General features: G+C 31.9%; 1 protein-coding gene across 1 annotated transcript in view; it reads left to right on the forward strand.

Annotated features, from left to right (window-relative positions):
- LOC144852502 (mitochondrial 2-oxodicarboxylate carrier-like) overlaps window positions 1-20,504 on the forward strand; it is a 163,414-nt gene that overhangs the window by 82,266 nt on the left and 60,644 nt on the right. The gene's annotated exons all lie outside the window — the stretch shown is intronic.

Raw genomic sequence — 20,504 nt, forward strand, 5'->3', positions numbered from 1 at the left:
ATAATATTTATATTGTTGTTGTTTTAAATAAATTTGTTGACTAATATAAATCCTGAATAGATGGATCATGCAGGTCAAGTCGGCCCCAAACCGTCTCGGCCAAAGTCAAGTCGGCCCCACGTCAAGTCGGCCCCAAGTCAACTCGGCCTCAAGTCAACTCGGCCTCAAGTCAACTCGGCCTCACGTCAACTCGGCCAAAAACTAATCGGTCAACTCGGCCACAATAAAGTATGGAACGCAAAAAGTGCTTAATATTCTTATGATTAAGTTACTATCCACGCTTTAAAAAAAATGAAGAAATAAGAAAAATACTCTCATCTCATCTCATTGCCGATATGAATAGAAGTACCGGCCGCGTGTTACAAAACACGTGCAAGTACCACATTTTAGTAAATCGAAGACGTAGGTCTACGTTCCCCCATTTGGCCATAGAAAAAATGATCGTAGCCTACATATCGTTTTTGTCCATTATTTGCGTTTAAAAAAAAGGGGAATTCCCCGGTCAGCGGAAACACGTAGCTGCCGAAATAGCTGCCAAAGGCGCAGGGAGGCGCAGCTACGAATTGGTTTCAGATATTGTCGCCTAAACAAATGCAAACACTGAAGAAATCTACGCGTGATTCAACCATGGAGTCAACATTATTTTATACCTCAAATGATTCAACCAAACAATCTTATTACACCTAATGAATGTCCTCGCATATCGGACAGGTTTATTGAATTTTGACGCACGAACGAACATACGCGCCCACGTACGTGCATCATCATTATTGGGCCTACAATTTGTTCCTATTTATTATCCAAATGTTCATTGTAATCATTAATAATAGTATGAATGCTTATCAATCAATTGTTTGTTATGCGCAATTTGAACAATTTTCGCAATTTGAAATTTTATTAAACGTAAATATTAAAAGGAAAGTTTTTTTTGCTAAACGTAGTGTCTAAATATTAATATTCATTAAAATTCAGAATTATTCATAGGTAATAAAATGTGAAGAAATATTATTTTATTAATCCCCTTCCTTTACACTTTTTGCGTTCCATACTTTAACGGGGCCGAGTTGACCGAATATTTTTTGGCCGAGTTGACGTGAGGCCGAGTTGACTTGAGGCCGAGTTGACTTGAGGCCGAGTTGACTTGGGGCCGACTTGACTTGGGGCCGACTTGACTTTGGCCGAGACGGTTTAGGGCCGACTTGGATGAAATCTTTCGGGCACCTCGACTTGTATGGACTATACCATTATAATAAGATGGGAAAATAGGGTTGTCCCATGTATTAGTTTAGTGTGCTAATGTGTTAAAATACTGCTGCTTTTGTTTAGTGCATTATGTTTCAGCAACAAAGGGAAAACAACTACGCCCTGCACGCTGCAGAATTAATTGCATTTTTCAATTAATACAGTAGGCTTATATTATGACTCTTTATTTCTATATACTTTTCACGCTGCTGCTTTAGCCAGCTATATCCCCAGAGGAATATTCATTCAGAAGCTATACCAAGCAGAAGTTATAGTAGTTCTAGAGGCTGACATTTTTTAGATTTTGTAAACCCCAAAGGACGTCTGGGAGAAGAGAGTCTATGAAAACATTTGCTGATAAATACAGTATTATTGAGATGCATGTAGACAGTAATCTGTAAAATCTTGTTCAATAAATAATGACTTTGTTCTTGCTGTCAACCTAGGCCAGTATTATAATAATTCACTATCAAATAATCAAAACATTATTTTGTCTGTCTAGGTTGGTATTTACAATAAGTCCCATCTGTCAATCTAGACCGATATTATAATACTGTAATTCGCTGTCAGATAATTATTGAATTATTATCAAAACAGTCCATATAATAGTAAAGTTTTTGTTTGTACTGTAATAGGATACAATTTGTTCAATCTGCTTGATTGACCCCCAGACTTGACCTTAGCAATAAAATAAACTAAAGTGACAGAACGGAACCTTTAAATCATTCTACCCATCATAGTACACTATGCAGGAACCAGAATCTGTGCACCCTCTTATTTGAGAAGAGTGAGGTATGGTTTTGTGTACATACCTCTGTTGTAGATCGCTGGTAGTGAAGAGAACATTACCGAAACTGTGTGTATTTAATGTATATTATTTCATTTTGAAAATACTATGCTTTTATTTTAATTCCATACAATCTGTTATCAAAATAGAAACTAATATTTGGTTAATGTACTTAATTGTTTATTTAATGATATTGATATTCATGTACTGTTACCATCCACCACACAACCCACATGATTCTGCATGCGGTAGTTACGTGATCAAGCGAGGTAGCTGTAGTAATTACTATTACTACAATGACGTTTATTCATATGTAAATGAGGTTCCCGTTGAATGGTCAGTTCCCAAACAACCGCCTCTATGCAAATTCTCTCAACTGCTAAGTGCGGTCTTTATAATATATTACAGCAACTACACTAAAATATTTAATTCATCAATGTCTACGAGTAAATTCTATTTAATATTGATAGTAGGCATAAAGACATGCACTAATATAATTATATGTAGCTCAAATAACCATATGTCCATCCATTGTTTTTGGAAATGCTATAATATTTTTTTATTTTTTTTTTTTTCTCTTCATAATATTATTCAGTAAAATAGAATGTCACCTAATTAGTAATGTTGATGGATAATCATTTAAATGTTATAACACTAAATGTACGGGGCGTATATAGGAGAGTATGTGTATGTATATGTATATGTATGTATAGGAGAGTTGAGGAAACGCAAAAGTATATTTAATTGGTGTAAGAATTCAAAATCAGATATATTACTACTTCATCAGGAGACACATAGCACAACGCAATCAGAACATCGCTGGCAGCAAGAGTGGGGAGGGAAAATTATATTCTCACACGGAGAAACAAATAGTAGAGGCGTAGCTGTAGTCATTAAGAATGAGAGTAATATTACAGTTAATAATACTTATAGAGATGAAAACGGAAGGGTTCTAATTATTGAAATGATAAAAAATGATTGTCAATTTACAATAATAAATATATATGCACCTAACACTGAGCAAATGCAGATTAAATATTATGAGAACTTAAAAAATATAATCATTGAAAAACATAACAATGGGTGGGAAAATATTATACTTGGTGGAGATTTTAACTGTATTAAATGAAATAGATAAAAGGGGGGGATCTACCAAACAAAAACAAAATGTAGTCGATAAAATTATAGAAATTATAGATGCCTTTGACATCTACGGTATCGGGATAAAAAGTACATTATCTCAAATGCAGCTAAAACATTAAAAGGCAATCTGTTGGCGGGAAACAAAATATTCATATCGGACGACGTTTCTGCGAACACACGAGCAATACGCAAGGATTTAAGAGTGAAGTACTTAGACCAAATACGTGAAAAAGGGAACGTTAAATTCGCATATATCCCGATGTCTTTACCACCATGCATCAGATATCAAGAAATGAACGTTTAATTGATATATGGAGAGATATGCATCCATTGGAATGTAGGTATACATGGAGACAACGTAAACCCCTGGTACAATGCAGATTAGATTATTTTCTAATAAATAATAGTATGAAAGAATTTACTATAAACAGTGATATCTTTCCGAGTTTACGAACCGATCATTCGGCGGTTTCAATACAATCCAATTACAAAAAGAATCTGGAAATTCAATAACTCGCACTTAAATGATATTAATTATATAAATGAAATGAACACGCATCTAAGGGAGTGGATTGAAAACAACGAAATATCAGACGAGCAAGTCAAATGGGAGTGGCTAAAATTTAAATGTAGGGAAAAAACGATTAATTATCCAAAAAACAATGTAAAAAAAATAAAAATAAAATAGAAGAACTGAATTTGAAAATGATCCAACTGGACATTAAAGTCGCAGGAGATCCAAGTGAAATAAATTTATTAGAATTAGAGAGAGTTAAACTGGAGCTAGAGGAGCTGGATGCACAGTTGATCAATGGCCTTATTGTAAGATCGAGGATTAAATGGGCAGAAGAAGGAGAAAAAAGCAATAAATATTTCCTAGGTTTAGAAAAAAGAAATAATAGAAAAAAACAATGTAAAAAAATAATAACAGATGCAGAGATAGAAATAACTAATCCACAAGATAAATTAAATTTACAAAAATATTATTACGAAAAAGTATACAAATCGAATACTCAAATAAATGAAAGTCTTACAGATAACAGTTTTTTCAATAGCGAAAGTATCCCAACTTTAACTGAAGAAAGTAATATAATCTGTGAAGGAGACCTGACAATTCGAGAATGTTACAATGCCCTTAAAAGCATGCCACAAAATAAAAGCCTTGGTAATGACGGTTTATCAAACGAATGGTATTTAAAATTCTGGGATATTATAGATCCAATAATGGTAAAAACACTTAATATAGGTTTAAATAGCGGAAAAATGAGTACCTCACAGAGACAGGCGGTAATAACTCTTATTGAAAAAGAAGGCAAAGACCGATGCAAATTAAAGAATTGGAGACCCATATCATTACTTAATGTGGACTACAAAATAGCATCGAAAGCACTATCCACTAGATTGAGCCAGTTTATTCCTTCCCTTATCCACATTGATCAAACCGGTTTTGTAAAGGGCCGATACATTGGCGAGTCAGTACGAACTATTGAAGATATTATGGAGTTTACCAAAATAAAAAATATTCCAGAATTTATGCTTTTTTTGGACTCAGTATGAAAAAGCATTCGATTCGCTTGAATGGGGTTTTTTGTTTCAGGTTTAAAAAAAAGTAAACTAAAAAATAAAATTTATTCAATTCATAAAAGCATTATATACTAATATAAGTAGTTGCGTGATAAATAATGGGCAGTCATCAAGTTATTTTCCAGTTGGAAGGGGTGTACGACAGGGTGACCCCCTCAGCCCTTACTTATTTATCCTATCAATAGAATTACTAGCATGTGCCATACGAGACGATAAAACTATTAAGGGGATTGCAGTAAGTAATAGACAAATTAAAATAACTCAATATGCAGACGACTCCACATGCTTTTTGAAAGATGAAGTGTCAGCAAAAAATATAATTAACTTAATAGAGAAATTTTCAAAAATATCGGGCTTGAAATTAAATATAAGCAAATCGCAGGCTATATGGCTTGGTTCAAATAGGCGATGTAAAAACAAACCAATACATATGCAATGGCCACAACAACCAGTAAAAGCATTAGGAGTTTACTTTTCTTATAATGAAAGACAACGGGAAAAATGTAATTTCGAAACGAAAATTAAACAACTAAAAACAATATTAAACATATGGAGAACCAGACAACTAACCTTAGCAGGAAAAATAATTTTAATTAAAACATTCGCAATATCCCAATTTATATATTTAGCATCTGTCATACATATACCGCCCCATGTAGTTAAATCAATTGAAACAATTCTATTTAATTTCTTATGGAACGGTGGTAAAGGTATGATAAAAAGAACAACATTAATTGGGAATATTGAAGAAGGCGGCTTAAAAATGGTAGATATCAAAAGTATGTTTAAAGATGTATTGTCCCTTGAAACACAAAAAAATGAAGGTCAAAATATTCTAAATTTAAATTGGCCATATCAAAGTAATATTAAAGTTATTCACTTTAAGTCGAAAATTCGAGCCAAAAACAAAAATTTTACGTAATTAACAGCTAAATTAATTTGATAACATTTCGTCTGGAAAATCGAAATTGAAAAAGTAAACAAAGATTTCAAACCATGAGTATACATTATGCATGATGCTAATTAGGATTGTTTACAACTCGTCACGGTTGAGAAGGTGTTTTCACACAGATCGCGAGGAAGTTTTATGATTATGCATACAGAGTAGCCAAATAAGGGCGTTGCATTATGAGATATGTTTTGATCGAAAACTTTGACTGGAAGTCAAAGTTATTTTTTGAACCAAAAAACGTCTGTATTTCAGTTAAATGATTTTTTTTCCCACTAATTTTTGGTGAAAGTTAATAACTATTATGATACTTCAAAATGACCCACTTTTTTTTCGAAATCTTTTTTTTTTTTTTTAGGAATTTGACAAAGGGACAATACATCTTTAAGGCATTAAAGATAAAATGGATACAACGATATAACATAAATGTCAATGCAGCATGGAGATCTCTACTACATAGGTTCCTAAATAAGCAAGGAGGCGACACTATTTTTTATTGTAATGTACCGTAAGCGCGGACTGTGTCCGTAGTTGGAAAAATATTCCATTGTTTTATAAGGATATGTTAAACGCTTATTTCGAATTAATACATCCTGATACAGTAAACGAAGGGTCCCAATATATATGGTTTAATAGGCACATGCATATACATGGCAAGCCATTTTATTACAAGAGCCTCAGAGATGTTGGGATATGTTTAGTAAGCGACCTTTTTTATGAAAACGGTAATATCATTCCCTTTAATACGTGGATAAAGAGAGGCTTATCGACAAGTAATTTCATGCACTGGAGAATGACGATATCTGCAATACCCCCACAGTGGAAAGCAAACATGAAGCTAGGGTTTTTACGAACAAATTATAAAAAGAGAGGGTTTATAGTGGAAGTAAAGAATGAATAAAAAGAATTAGAAAGTATGAGTACAAAAAATATATACAGAGCCTTAATTAAAAAAATATTTAAAATACCAACATCTCAAAGTAAATTGCAGGATGAATTAGGTGTAGATAGCGATAAATGGGAAAATATCTATGTATTACCATTTAAATGTTCTCAGGAGGTAAGAACCAGAATATTTCAGTATAAAATTAATGTGAATTGCTTGTCAACTAATAGTAGACTACATAAAATGAATATTGTACCGAGTAATATGTGTTCCTATTGTGAATCAAATATTGAAACTATGACCCATCTTTTGGTTGAATGTAACATTGCAACCAAACTATGGGATGAATTCACGACTTGGTGGGAAAACATTTCAAAAACAAAGATTAACCTTGATAAAACCTCCATATTATTTGGTTACAATACAGAAAATCCTGATATGTTATTAAATCTATGTATTTTGTTGATTAAGAAAATTATATTTAGTTACAAATTAACTCACAAAAAGCCAGTTTTCCAGGTTTTCTTTAATCGGTTAAAATTTAATTATAACGTAGAAAAAAACATTGCTTCTAAAAGAAGTACATTGTATAATTTCAGACAAAAGTGGAGATTAATAGAAGATTATATTTAATAACTTAATGATACTGTTTCTCGAGGAAATGACTTACTTTTGTGTATTATTATTATTACGCTTGCTCTTTATTATTGTATTAAATTAAAATGTAAACCAGAAATTATTATTTGCACTTGTTAGATATTTTTAATTATTTATTATAGGCATACTATTAGTTCCTTGGTTACAATACAGATAATTAAAAATATATATTTTATTAATATATATATGTATTATTTTAAAGAAACAAAAATGGTTATGTTGTTAAATGTATGTATCTGATTTTAATTTAATTAGCACAATTATATTATAGTTTCTTGGTTATAGTACAGATTAAGATATATGTGTGTGTATGTATGTGTATGTATATGAGTATTATTTATTATTGCTATGTAAAGACAAAAAAAAAATTAATATGTTAGTAAATGTATATCTCTGGCTAATTTGATTAATACAATTATATTTAGTTAGATTAGTTACATAATTGTGGAAAACACAGCATTTACCAAATTAATTAATTATTTACTTTAAAAAAAAATGGAATTAATAATTTATAGTTTTTAATATTGTTTGATCACTGTAAGTTACTTTATTTAAACGTTCATATCATTTTGATACCTATTACTTTATATAAGTGATTTTGTGTTATGGTTGTATTTTTTTAAATGAATAAAAAAAAAAAACCAAAAACAAAAAAAACAAAACAAATTTGAAATAAAAAATATTTTTCAGAGGGACAACATATCTTTAAAACTGTTACGTCAACAAGCGAGTGGCGTTTTTGTAAGAAATATTTCTTTTTTAGGTATTCTTCCCTAATATGGATATTAGGTGGATTTCCTAAGGTGGGTATTGAATAATTTGTAACGATTTTATAGATACAGAAAGTATAAAGAAATTAGTTTTTATTCCAGTTACAAATAACAAATAGGCTAATTTATCTAACGACAACAGTAGCATATTTAATAAAGATGACAGTACATTTAAAGATGTATTGTCCCCCAAAACATGAAAAATGAAGATTAATTAAATCAGACTTTGAATATGCTAATTTGTATTTTTGATAAAGTTAATCACTTCCATAGAAAAAAAACGAAAAAAAAGACTGTTTTCACTTAGAAAATGACAAAATAAATGGTTAAATTCAACCAAAAATCCATTGGCTGGCAGCCAATTTGACCATTTTTAGCTTTAAATTAGATTTTTTCAGGTAAATACATTTTTTTTTCGATCCAATTTTTGGTCAAAGTGGATAACTATTATGTTACATTAAAATGGACACAAATTTGTTTTAAAATTATTTTTTCAGGGGGACAATACATCTTTAATAAGATTTACCACATACTGATTATTAGGTAATCAGTAAAACAAATAATATTATAATTGTGCCAATGAATCTGTACCATTTTGTTCCCAGCAACACAGAACGTTTGTTAAACGTAATCGAAATGTTTGAAATTACAGTTTTTAGGTTTGGTTTTTCTAAAACGTTTTAAACACGTTTTAATAAAAAAAAAAAATGCTTTAATTTAACAACGTTTGCATGTTATAATTCCCATTGTAATGTTAGTATTTAGGATGTTTTAATCCCGATTGTACTGTAGATTTTAATATGTTTTGATTCCGATTGTGTAGGCTATTGTAGTATTTAGTTTAGTTGTATTGTAGTTTACATGTTTTAGTTCCGATTGTATAGTATTTAATATTTTCCAATTCCGATTGTACTAAAATGTATGTGTGTTTAAATCCAAATAGACATAACATAGTAGGCTATTTAATATTTTTTAATTCCGATTATACGGTAGTAACTAGTATTTCGTTTTGATAACACCTATTCTTTGAACAGAATGATTTTTGTAAATCACGGTTTGGCTCAGTGAGTAAAACGCCGTGGCCATTGATTTCAATGCTTACGTTCGAGTTCGAATCCGCGATAATAATTATTGAGTACCGCCGCTTAAAGCTTATAAAATCACTAGACAACCATTACAAAACTAGCAAAAAAGATACGAAACCTCTCACACAAAAATTGCAAAATTAGTAGAGTTTTTCAACGGATTTTGGTAGTATTGGGTGTACTAAATAACAGAAAAAAAGTCTCAAGAATTTCGACCACCGGAAAGTGGTTTTTTTCAAGATGGCCGCCAAAATAGATAAAAAGTGAACATGGCCATACCTCCTAAACTACTTGGTCTATTGATATAGAACATACATATTTATATTCGCTATAATAGAACATTTTGGCCAAAAATGACCGGAAATACCATTTCTGACAATTTGACCTTTGACCTTAATATGTTGTATCTTGGTAAACAAATGATGGCTCAAATTGTTCAGAATGTACATATTTACATTTATTGTAATGAGACATTTTGTCAAAAAATGGTTGGAAGTAAAGATTATTGAACTTTAACTTTATCTATGTAGAATTTCCATATCTCGGCAACTATGTGTGGTAGAGATTTAAAATTGGGCTCTAAATACTGATATACTTATTTATATTTACTCTAATGAAACAGTTTGAAATTGACCTTAATATGCTATATTTCGATAATGACTGACTGAGATACACCATTTATGGCTCAATTTGTTCACAATATAATTATTTTTATTTCGTATAATGGTCTAATCTACCCATGAAATAGAGAGCTTTCCTTGGAATCAAGTAACTGTAATATTTATAAAGACTTTTAGAATATGAGTTCAAGTTCAAATTGTTCAGAACATACTGTATACATTCTTAATAATAATAGTGAATAAAAAACCGAAAAGTAAACAAAAACAAATATAATAATAACTTTTAAATTTCTAATTACGGTGTAGCAGCAATTGATTAGATATTGTGCATGTATTTAGTACGGCATCCTAAACAAATGTTCCAACTTCGTCTTCATCATCGTCATCAATCTTTCTATCTACGTTGTCCCATTCTTCTAGTTGACACACTCCACAAACTGAAGTACATGCCAATCCATAGCGTCTACAACTGCAACATATATCCAGTAGTACAGTTACAATGGATGATTTTCAAAGTTCTTCTGGAGCAGCAGTTTCCATCGTCATTATTGGCACAAATGTTTTATTACAAACTTTCCATCCCCACTTGGTAGCATCCATGGTATTATCTTTCTATATCCATTGCATGATTTGACTGTGACATTTTGTAGCAGATGAGGTTGGTGGTAGTTGTTGAGGCTAGGTTTGACAAATGATTTACCCTCAACAACTTTCTTATTAAACAGCTTGCATCTGTAGCTATTCAGGAAATCCAGTGACTTGGCTCCAAAAAAAATAGACATGGCCTTCAGTCCAAACTCCTCGATAGTTTAAAGTTTCTGATGCGGTTGAGTGAAAATATGGGCACACATGTCATATTCTGGGTTACTTTTAATCAATTTATTAAATGCCACTTTCTTGCCGATTCCGAAAATCCTAGACGTCGAATCACAACCAGTGAATGCATGCACTATGGGTAATGCATTTCACATTTTATATCCTAAAACAGATTTCAATCTGGTTACATTAATCACTTTAGTAGACCCATCTTTTCCTTTGTCTGATCTGAAGTACACTTCTCGGTTTGTTGTATTTACATGAGTAAGTCAGTGTCTTCTCCAATCAAAGTTACTGTATTATGTTCAGAGACCTCAACTGTTGCCAGAGCGATGTCAACAACGGCATCGTTTTTTTGTGTTTTTTTTAACCATATTTAATGAGGGTGATCCATCCAGCTATTGCTGATCATTAGGGACCCTCAGAGGTTCACAAGCCAAACATATACACAAGATGCTCTACATAAACAAAGTCTTATTACAAGTCTTTGGGAGTGTAGTAATTTGGTTCTGACATGTGACGGGACTTGAACTCAGGACCCTTGGAGTAGTAGCCAAGCATCATAACCACCAAGCCACAACTCCACTCGTTGGCTGCATGTCGTACAGGACATTCTTTATTCTGTAGCTCATATGAAAGCATGTTGATAAATTTGTGTTTGTTCTCATGCCTTGACAGGAACTCTTCTTTCTTTCCATCAAATTCAGTTAGGACAAATCTCTCTAGACGATGATAATGAAATATGAACTAAGTCCGTTTCCACCCAACTACTACCACCAACCTCATCTGCTACAAAATGTCACAGTCTTAGAGTTATACTATCAAATCATGCAATAGATAAAGAAAGATAATACCATGGATGCTACCAAGTGGGAATGGAAAGTTTGTAATAAAACATTTGTGCCAATAATGACGATGGAAACTGCTGCTTCAGAAGAACTTTTGAAAATCATCCATTGTAACTGTACTACTGGATGTAAAACTGTACGTTGCAGTTGTAGATGCTATGGATTGGTATGTACTTCAGTTTGTGGAGTGTGTCAACTAGAAGAATGGAACAACGTAGATAGAGAGATTGATGACGATGATGAAGACGAAGTTGAAACAGTTGTTTAGGATGCCGTACTATATACATGCACAATATCCAATCAACTGCTGCTATACCGTAATTTAAAATTATTATTATATTTGTTTTTGTTTATTTTTCGGGTTTTTTATTCCCTATTATTATTAAGAATGTATACAGTATGTTCTGAACAATTTGAACTTGAACTCATATTCTAAAAGTCTTTATAAATATTACAGTTACTTGATTCCCAGGAAAGCTCTTAATTCCATGGGTAGATTAGACCATTATACGAAATAAAAATAATTATATTCTGAACAAATTGAACCATAAATGGTGTATCTCAGTCAGTCATTATCGAAATATAGCATATCAAGGTCAATGGTCAAAAATGTCGTTTCTGGTCATTTTTTGTCAAACTGTTTCATTAGAGTAAATATAAATAAGTATATTCTCAGTATTTAGAGCCCAATTTTAAATCTCTACCACACATAGTTGCCGAGATATGGAAATTCTACCTAGATAAAGGTTAAAGGTCAATGACCTTTACTTCCAACCATTTTTTGACAAAATGTCTCATTACAATAAATGTAAATATGTACATTCTGAACAATTTGAGCCGCAATTTGTTTCCCTACGGTCAGTTGTTACCAAGATACGACATATCAAGGTCAAAGGTCAAACATGCAAGAAATAGCATTTCCGGTCATTTTTGGCCAAAATGTTCTATTAGGGCGAATATAAATATGTATGTTCTGAGTATTTTGGTACCAAAATCATATCAATAGACCAAGTAGTTTAGGAGGTATGGACATTTAAATTAGTTCTACTCTACTAAATATAAAAAACCATGAAATAAAAAAAAATGTAAATTACCAAAAAAAAAAAAAAAGCACACACACACACACAAAATAAAACGAATCCAAATGGGTGTCGTGTGTGTTTCCGCTAAATATCAACGAAAAATACACCCAAAATGCTGTGTCCGAGCGCATCATCTAATTTCGACTACTTTTTATGTTGATTTCAGAGTCCGTAAGCATTATTATTATTATTCCAATACTTCTCATCTTAATTCGATAACTTACCAATTCATATTTTATCATTAAAATGTTTAAATCTATGCCGACTGATTGACAGACTTCAACGTGCATGAGATGGACATACACGTTGTGCAAGTGCAAATGCAAGTCTGTCTGACTCATGAGGCGCACACTAGATTAATATTCACACAGCACAAACTCACATATCCAGTATTGATTTCATTTTGTAGCTTACAAATATTTCAAAGTAAACGAATACTCCGTGTATAACAAAATCAATGGCCGTAAATAGTTCCGAATTGTATTGTTGACACAGCACTTCCCCATTCTGGACAGAAATTTCCCCATTCTGGACAAATCGGATATTGGAAAGCTTCCCTATTTTGGACACAGAACTTCCCCATTCTGGACAGAAATTTCCCCATTTTGGACAAATCGGATTTCTCTATATTGGACAGCTTCCCTATGTTGGACACAGCACTTCCCCATTCTGGAGACAGTAATTTCCCATTTTGGACAAATCGGATTTCTCTATATTGGACAGCTTCTCTATTTTGGACACAGCACTTCCCCATTCTGGAGACAGAAATTTCCCCATTTTGGACAAATCGGATTTCTATATATTGGACAGCTTCCCTATTTTGGAAACAGCACTTCCCCATTCTGGAGAAATTTCCCCATTTTGAACAAATCGGATTTCTCTATCGGACTGCTTCCCTATTTTGGACACATCACTTCCTCATTCTGGAGAGAAATTTCCCCATTTTGGACAAATCGAATTTCTCTATATTGGACAGCTTCCCCATTTTGGATACGATATAGCGCCACCTATCGCTTTTGTCGTTATTCTGGACAAAATATTTCCCCATGATTCTGCACAAAAATTTCCCCATTTCATTTTGTGTTGACAAAATTCATTTTGTGTTGACAAAATTCATTTTGTGTTGACAAAATTCATTTTGTGTTGACATAATTCATTTTGTGTTGACAAAATTCATTTTGTGTTGACAAAATTCATTTTGTATCGACAAAATTCATTTTGTATCGACAAAATTCATTTTGTATCGACAAAATTCATTTTGTATCGACAAAATTCATTTTGTATCGACAAAATTCAATTTGTATCGACAAAATTCATTTTGTGTCGACAAAATTAATTCTGTTTTTGCTGAGCTACTCGAGCGTGTTACAGAACGTTTTGACATACAAATTAGAAGGGGAGCATAAAAGTGAAAAAGGTCGTGACGGCGAGCGAATTTTTCATTTTTTACATCTTTCAGCAGTGCAGTCGTACCGTATATGATAGCTGCGTGCGTCTGTATTTAATATATTACTATAGTATTAATAATCTATTTTATAATCGGATTTAATCAGTAGTCAAAATTGACAATTGAGAACGCATTTTGATATCTACATAGTCATTAATAATTAATTATGCATATGCTATTTCACAATATCGGAAAATAAAATTAGCAGAACTTCAGAAGTACACATTTTACAAGGATTGTTTAACTGTTATTAGGCCTATTTAATAATTTTATCTATAGAAATATTATTTATTAATCTTATAAAATGAATATATTTTAAGATAAGGATAATGTACAGTCAGTAACATAAAATATAGTTCGGATATAAAAAGTTAAAGAAAATTAGAGATCACAACTTAAAGATAATAATGGATTAATAACTTCACCCGAAATAATTTTATAAAACTGTAAACTATACACTTCATAAATAATATAGGCCTAAATATAACTGTAGTATATTATATACATTCAATTACTACTGTACCTTTTGATAAATTAGTTTTGACATTTTTAGTCGCGTGCAAACACGACTCTGTTGGTCGGTCGGTCGGTCGGTCGGTCGGTAAACACTAACTCAAATTTGAGCAGGCGACTGCAGCCATATATATGGCCTTCTTTATTTTTAGGGTACTCTGACTGGCATGTATACATTATCATGAGTGATTTATTGATTAGTGTAATACTGGTTCAAAGCAGGCCTATATAGTGTGGTTGTATGGTATAGTAGATAAGTGTGGTTTTAAACGTGTATTATTAGGCCTATTTAATAATTTTATCTATAGAAATATTATTTATTAATCTTATAAAATGAATATATTTTAAGATAAGGATAATGTACAGTCAGTAACATAAAATATAGTTCGGATATAAAAAGTTAAAGAAAATTAGAGATCACAACTTAAAGATAATAATGGATTAATAACTTCACCCGAAATAATTTTTATAAAACTGTAAACTATACACTTCATAAATAATATAGGCCTAAATATAACTGTAGTATATTATATACATTCAATTACTACTGTACCTTTTGATAAATTAGTTTTGACATTTTTAGTCGCGTGCAAACACGACTCTGTTGGTCGGTCGGTCGGTCGGTCGGTCGGTAAACACTAACTCAAATTTGAGCAGGCGACTGCAGCCATATATATGGCCTTCTTTATTTTTAGGGTACTCTGACTGGCATGTATACATTATCATGAGTGATTTATTGATTAGTGTAATACTGGTTCAAAGCAGGCCTATATAGTGTGGTTGTATGGTATAGTAGATAAGTGTGGTTTTAAACGTGTATTATTAGGCCTATTTAATAATTTTATCTATAGAAATATTATTTATTAATCTTATAAAATGAATATATTTTAAGATAAGGATAATGTACAGTCAGTAACATAAAATATAGTTCGGATATAAAAAGTTAAAGAAAATTAGAGATCACAACTTAAAGATAATAATGGATTAATAACTTCACCCGAAATAATTTTTATAAAACTGTAAACTATACACTTCATAAATAATATAGGCCTAAATATAACTGTAGTATATTATATACATTCAATTACTACTGTACCTTTTGATAAATTAGTTTTGACATTTTTAGTCGCGTGCAAACACGACTCTGTTGGTCGGTCGGTCGGTCGGTCGGTCGGTAAACACTAACTCAAATTTGAGCAGGCGACTGCAGCCATATATATGGCCTTCTTTATTTTTAGGGTACTCTGACTGGCATGTATACATTATCATGAGTGATTTATTGATTAGTGTAATACTGGTTCAAAGCAGGCCTATATAGTGTGGTTGTATGGTATAGTAGATAAGTGTGGTTTTAAACGTGTATTATTAGGCCTATTTAATAATTTTATCTATAGAAATATTATTTATTAATCTTATAAAATGAATATATTTTAAGATAAGGATAATGTACAGTCAGTAACATAAAATATAGTTCGGATATAAAAAGTTAAAGAAAATTAGAGATCACAACTTAAAGATAATAATGGATTAATAACTTCACCCGAAATAATTTTTATAAAACTGTAAACTATACACTTCATAAATAATATAGGCCTAAATATAACTGTAGTATATTATATACATTCAATTACTACTGTACCTTTTGATAAATTAGTTTTGTGCAAACACGACTCTGTTGGTCGGTCGGTCGGTCGGTAAACACTAACTCAAATTTGAGCAGGCGACTGCAGCCATATATATGGCCTTCTTTATTTTTAGGGTACTCTGACTGGCATGTATACATTATCATGAGTGATTTATTGATTAGTGTAATACTGGTTCAAAGCAGGCCTATATACTTAGTGTGGTTGTATGGTATAGTAGATAAGTGTGGTTTTAAACGTGTATTACATGAGCTATATATATATATATATATATATATATATAACTGGTCATTTTAAGGTGATTCATATTAATTTTGTCAAATTAATGGCTTAAAAGCTATGATTCTTACTTATTTTACGATGAGAAAGGTCGGGAGGTTAATACACTAGTGGCAAACTACTTGAGAGGCTGCATGTCGGTGGTCAACAACCACGTTGATCAGTTACTTAGAAGTAGATTGTATCAGGTACTAATTATAGTAATAGTATATAAAACGTACATTTTATATCAATTTTTTTATAACGACAATTTAGAAAAAGAAACCATGGAATTGCAATAGCGCCAAACTGTCATTTATTCAGGCAATTCTTAGTTTTTAATAGAGATATCTCTATTATCCCAATTAAAGAAATTAATAATTTCTTTAATAACAAGAACACTTGGTATAGAGGACGCATGTGGCTTTTAAATAAAGATGAATCATTACACTTAAAATACGTGTCGTTCTTTTCAGTATCGGTCATCAAATTTTATTTTATTAAGACTTTCATAATTATATTAGACTGTTGCTTAAATAATCTGTTCTTGTATTCATGGTAAATAAATAAATTTTAAAGTTGTAGTGTTAGTAGAGAAGGTCGGTGAAATAAAATTAATACTAGAGGGTACTCCGAGAGTACAAACCTCCGCCTACTGTAAAATTCTCCTACATAAAATGCCCCCTGAATATTTTTTTTTTACATTTTTTTTTATTAGTTCTAAGTGTAAATATGTTAACTGCACACTACAAAGTTGTGGATGACAGTGTGGTGTAATGGTTATGTATCCAGCCTCTCACAGTTGAGATCGCTGGTTCAAGTCCCACTGAGGTTTTTTTTTTTTTTTTTTTTTTTAATTTCTTTTTTTTTTAGTTTTTTGTGGACCTTATTCTTTGACCCTGACCCTTCAAAATTTAACCACAATTATATGATGTGTCATTGATCATTGTGGCTAATCGGATAAAAACTGTGGTCTCTAGGCAGTAAAATAGTTTTTTGTTAGTTGTGACCTTGACCTATGACCTTTTCCCCTCAAATTCGAACTCGTCCGAGCTTTTGGGGCATAGATCATTGTTGCCAAATTTGGTGAGAATCGGATAAAAACTGTGGCCTCCAGGCTGTTCACAGACACACACACAAACACACACACAAACACACACACACACACACAAACATACAGGGGTGAAAACATAACCTCCTTGGCGGAGGTAATAACTGTCAATCTCTGAGGCTCCATTAAAAACTCCGCCTTCTAATTTAATTTGCATGTTAAAACGTTCTGTCTCACGCTTGAGTAGGCTTAGCACACAAAATGAATTTTGTCGATACAAAGTGTATTTTGTCGATACAAAGTGCATTTTGTCGATACAAAATGAATTTTGTCGACACTGAATGAATTTTGTCAACACAAAATAAATTTTGTCGATACAAAATGCATTTTGTCGACACAAAATGATTTGTGTTGACACAAAATGAATTGTGTTGACACAAAATGAATTTTGTCGTCTCAAAATGTATTTTGTTGACACAGAATGAATTTTGTCTAAATAGAATGAATCATCACAGAATTGTTTTTGTTCGAATAGAATCAATTATGTGTCACATAATTGTATTTTGTCGACAAAATGAGTAATGTCCCGAACGGCGCGCCCGTTCATACATCAAGAGTTCCACGTGCAATGTGCCTTTTTTTGTCTGAGAAATATTTATTTAAGTGATATCATGCCTTTATTCTTCAAATCATTTAGAGAAAAAGCATGTACCTTTACATTTCATTTTTTATTAAATTTTGTGAATATACCGACTACATCAAAACCATGCCATTTGTGGTATGTCATCATAAGGTAAGCCAATACATGCAAAGCTTTCCGAGTCCGATTATGGATGGGGGAGGGGGGGTGTTGTGCCCGTGGCTCACAGTGACTTGGTGTCCGAAACCCCCTTGTCAGATCCTGCCACGGTCCTGATTTATTCGCAGACAAATGTTATGTCACCCATGTTTATCCATGGACTAATGGTTTACCGGCGGAAAATGTTGATGTTTTGCTGATTGCTGTGCGATACAAAGAGTGTCATTAATATTGTTCTACTCCGGCCAACTAGAAGTGCCATTTGTCATTTTGTTGGATAGTACCATTTCCGACAATCTAATGGTGTCAAACAAAATTCGCTTCTATAGTAAGTGGTCTTAGTGCCTGGACTCCTACGCCTATAAATCCTGGATCCGCTCCAGACACTCAAAAGCAACAATTGCCTGTCAGACCTTGGATATATAATATAATAGTACTTATTTTGTTTGGCCTAATTTAACCGTTTATTTTGTCTATTTATAAGTGAAATCATTATTTGTGTGGCTTTTATTTATCATATAACGAAATTAAATAATCAAAATCTGATCTAAAAACGTTTTGGGGCACAGTACATTCTTTAAGAATAATACTAGGTAATCTTAGAAAGAAGCCGAGTTATAGATTGTAAGTAAAATTAAGATTTCAGTGATCGTCAGCAAAAATATCATGAGTACAATTCTGAGGACATTTCTGTATATAATGATTACAACCTGTTGTACTAGATTTCATCATTTTTGCCGTTTCTAAATTAATCAATTCAGATATCAACGGACGGTTATTCTGTGTCTCTACCAACGGTGAAGTCATTTTTGAATTGTAACAAACATGCAGCTGATGTCCTGAAAGATAGGCGGAAATGAATAATTTCATAAACCGATTCAGAAAAACCAGTGCCACAACAGGGATTCAAAACTTATGTAATAATTCGTAGTTCCAATATTACTGTAGACCGAAAGTTTTCTTGAATCAATAAAAACTAACCAATTCAACTCTCAAACATGCAGTATTTGTTATGTAAAACATACTGGATGTAGTTGATGGTTTTCTAGCTCGGACAAATAGAACTAGTATTTATGTTGAGTGGTTTGATAATATGATAAACAGATTCCACTTTATTCCTCGATGATCTTGAAATCCACACAATGAATTCAAAATTACACCAATTCAATTAACCCATGATAAATATGAATTATCAAGTACTATTTTCAACAAACATTGTAAAATATTTCTGACTATGCACACACGAAATGAATAATTTCACAACCGATTCAGAAAAACCAGTGCCACAACAGGGATTCAAAACTTATGTAATAATTCGTAGTTCCAATTACTGTAGACCGAAAGTTTTCATGAATCAATAAAAACTAACAAATTCAACTCTCAAACATGCAGTATTTGTTATGTAAAACATACGGGATGTAGTTGATGGTTTTCTAGCTCGGACAAATAGAACTAGTATTTATGTTGAGTGTTTTGATAATATGATAAACAGATTCCACTCTATTCTTCGATGATCTTGAAATCCACATAATGAATTAAAAATTACACCAATTCAATTAACCCATTATAAATATGAGTTATCAAGTACTATTTTCGACAAACATTGTAAAATATTTCTGACCATGAACACACGAAATGATATATATAATACAATTCCTTCTCAAACTTAATTTTGTACATCTCTTAGTTTTTAATCTTTCCCAGTTTACTTTAATATTTAGTTTTTACTATATATGTTTTATATTTGAATACTTTTTCAGTGGTTTGCCATGACAAAGCATACTTTGTAAATGTTTGTAATTTGTTTTTCTGTCTAATTTATTTACTGTATACTTGTTGCACATCTCATTGAGACTGTTCCTCTGATATAAAAGAGATAAAAAAAAAGTTCAGCCCACACCGTCTTATTTTTCATTAATATTATGAGAATTGTCAACAAAGGGAAATTATTGACTGTCGTCAGGTGAAAACAAATATTGTTCAGGGAAAAAATTTATACGGTTAAGAAATCAAATGTTCATCATTGGCTCAGTCAGTGCAGACTGTGTCTAAGAGAGTTGTTAGTTCGAATCCTATACTATTCGTTTGAGTGTTGGGATATCCAGGGGTTAGGTTATTATTATGTATATACAGTATGAATGTGTATGTTTACATGTATGTGGGTGTGCAGGTTAATACTTGAAACTATAAGTGTACACTATACAATGCATTTGATGTATGTAGTTAAATATAAAAGCACAGTCAATGAGTAAACAATAAGTTTGTAATTATAATTAATAGGCCTATACAATTGGATTTGTAAATAGATGATATAAACAAAAAAA

The sequence above is a fragment of the Antedon bifida genome, chromosome 9 (assembly GCF_963402885.1).
Source record: "Antedon bifida chromosome 9, ecAntBifi1.1, whole genome shotgun sequence".
Taxonomy (NCBI): domain Eukaryota; kingdom Metazoa; phylum Echinodermata; class Crinoidea; order Comatulida; family Antedonidae; genus Antedon; species Antedon bifida.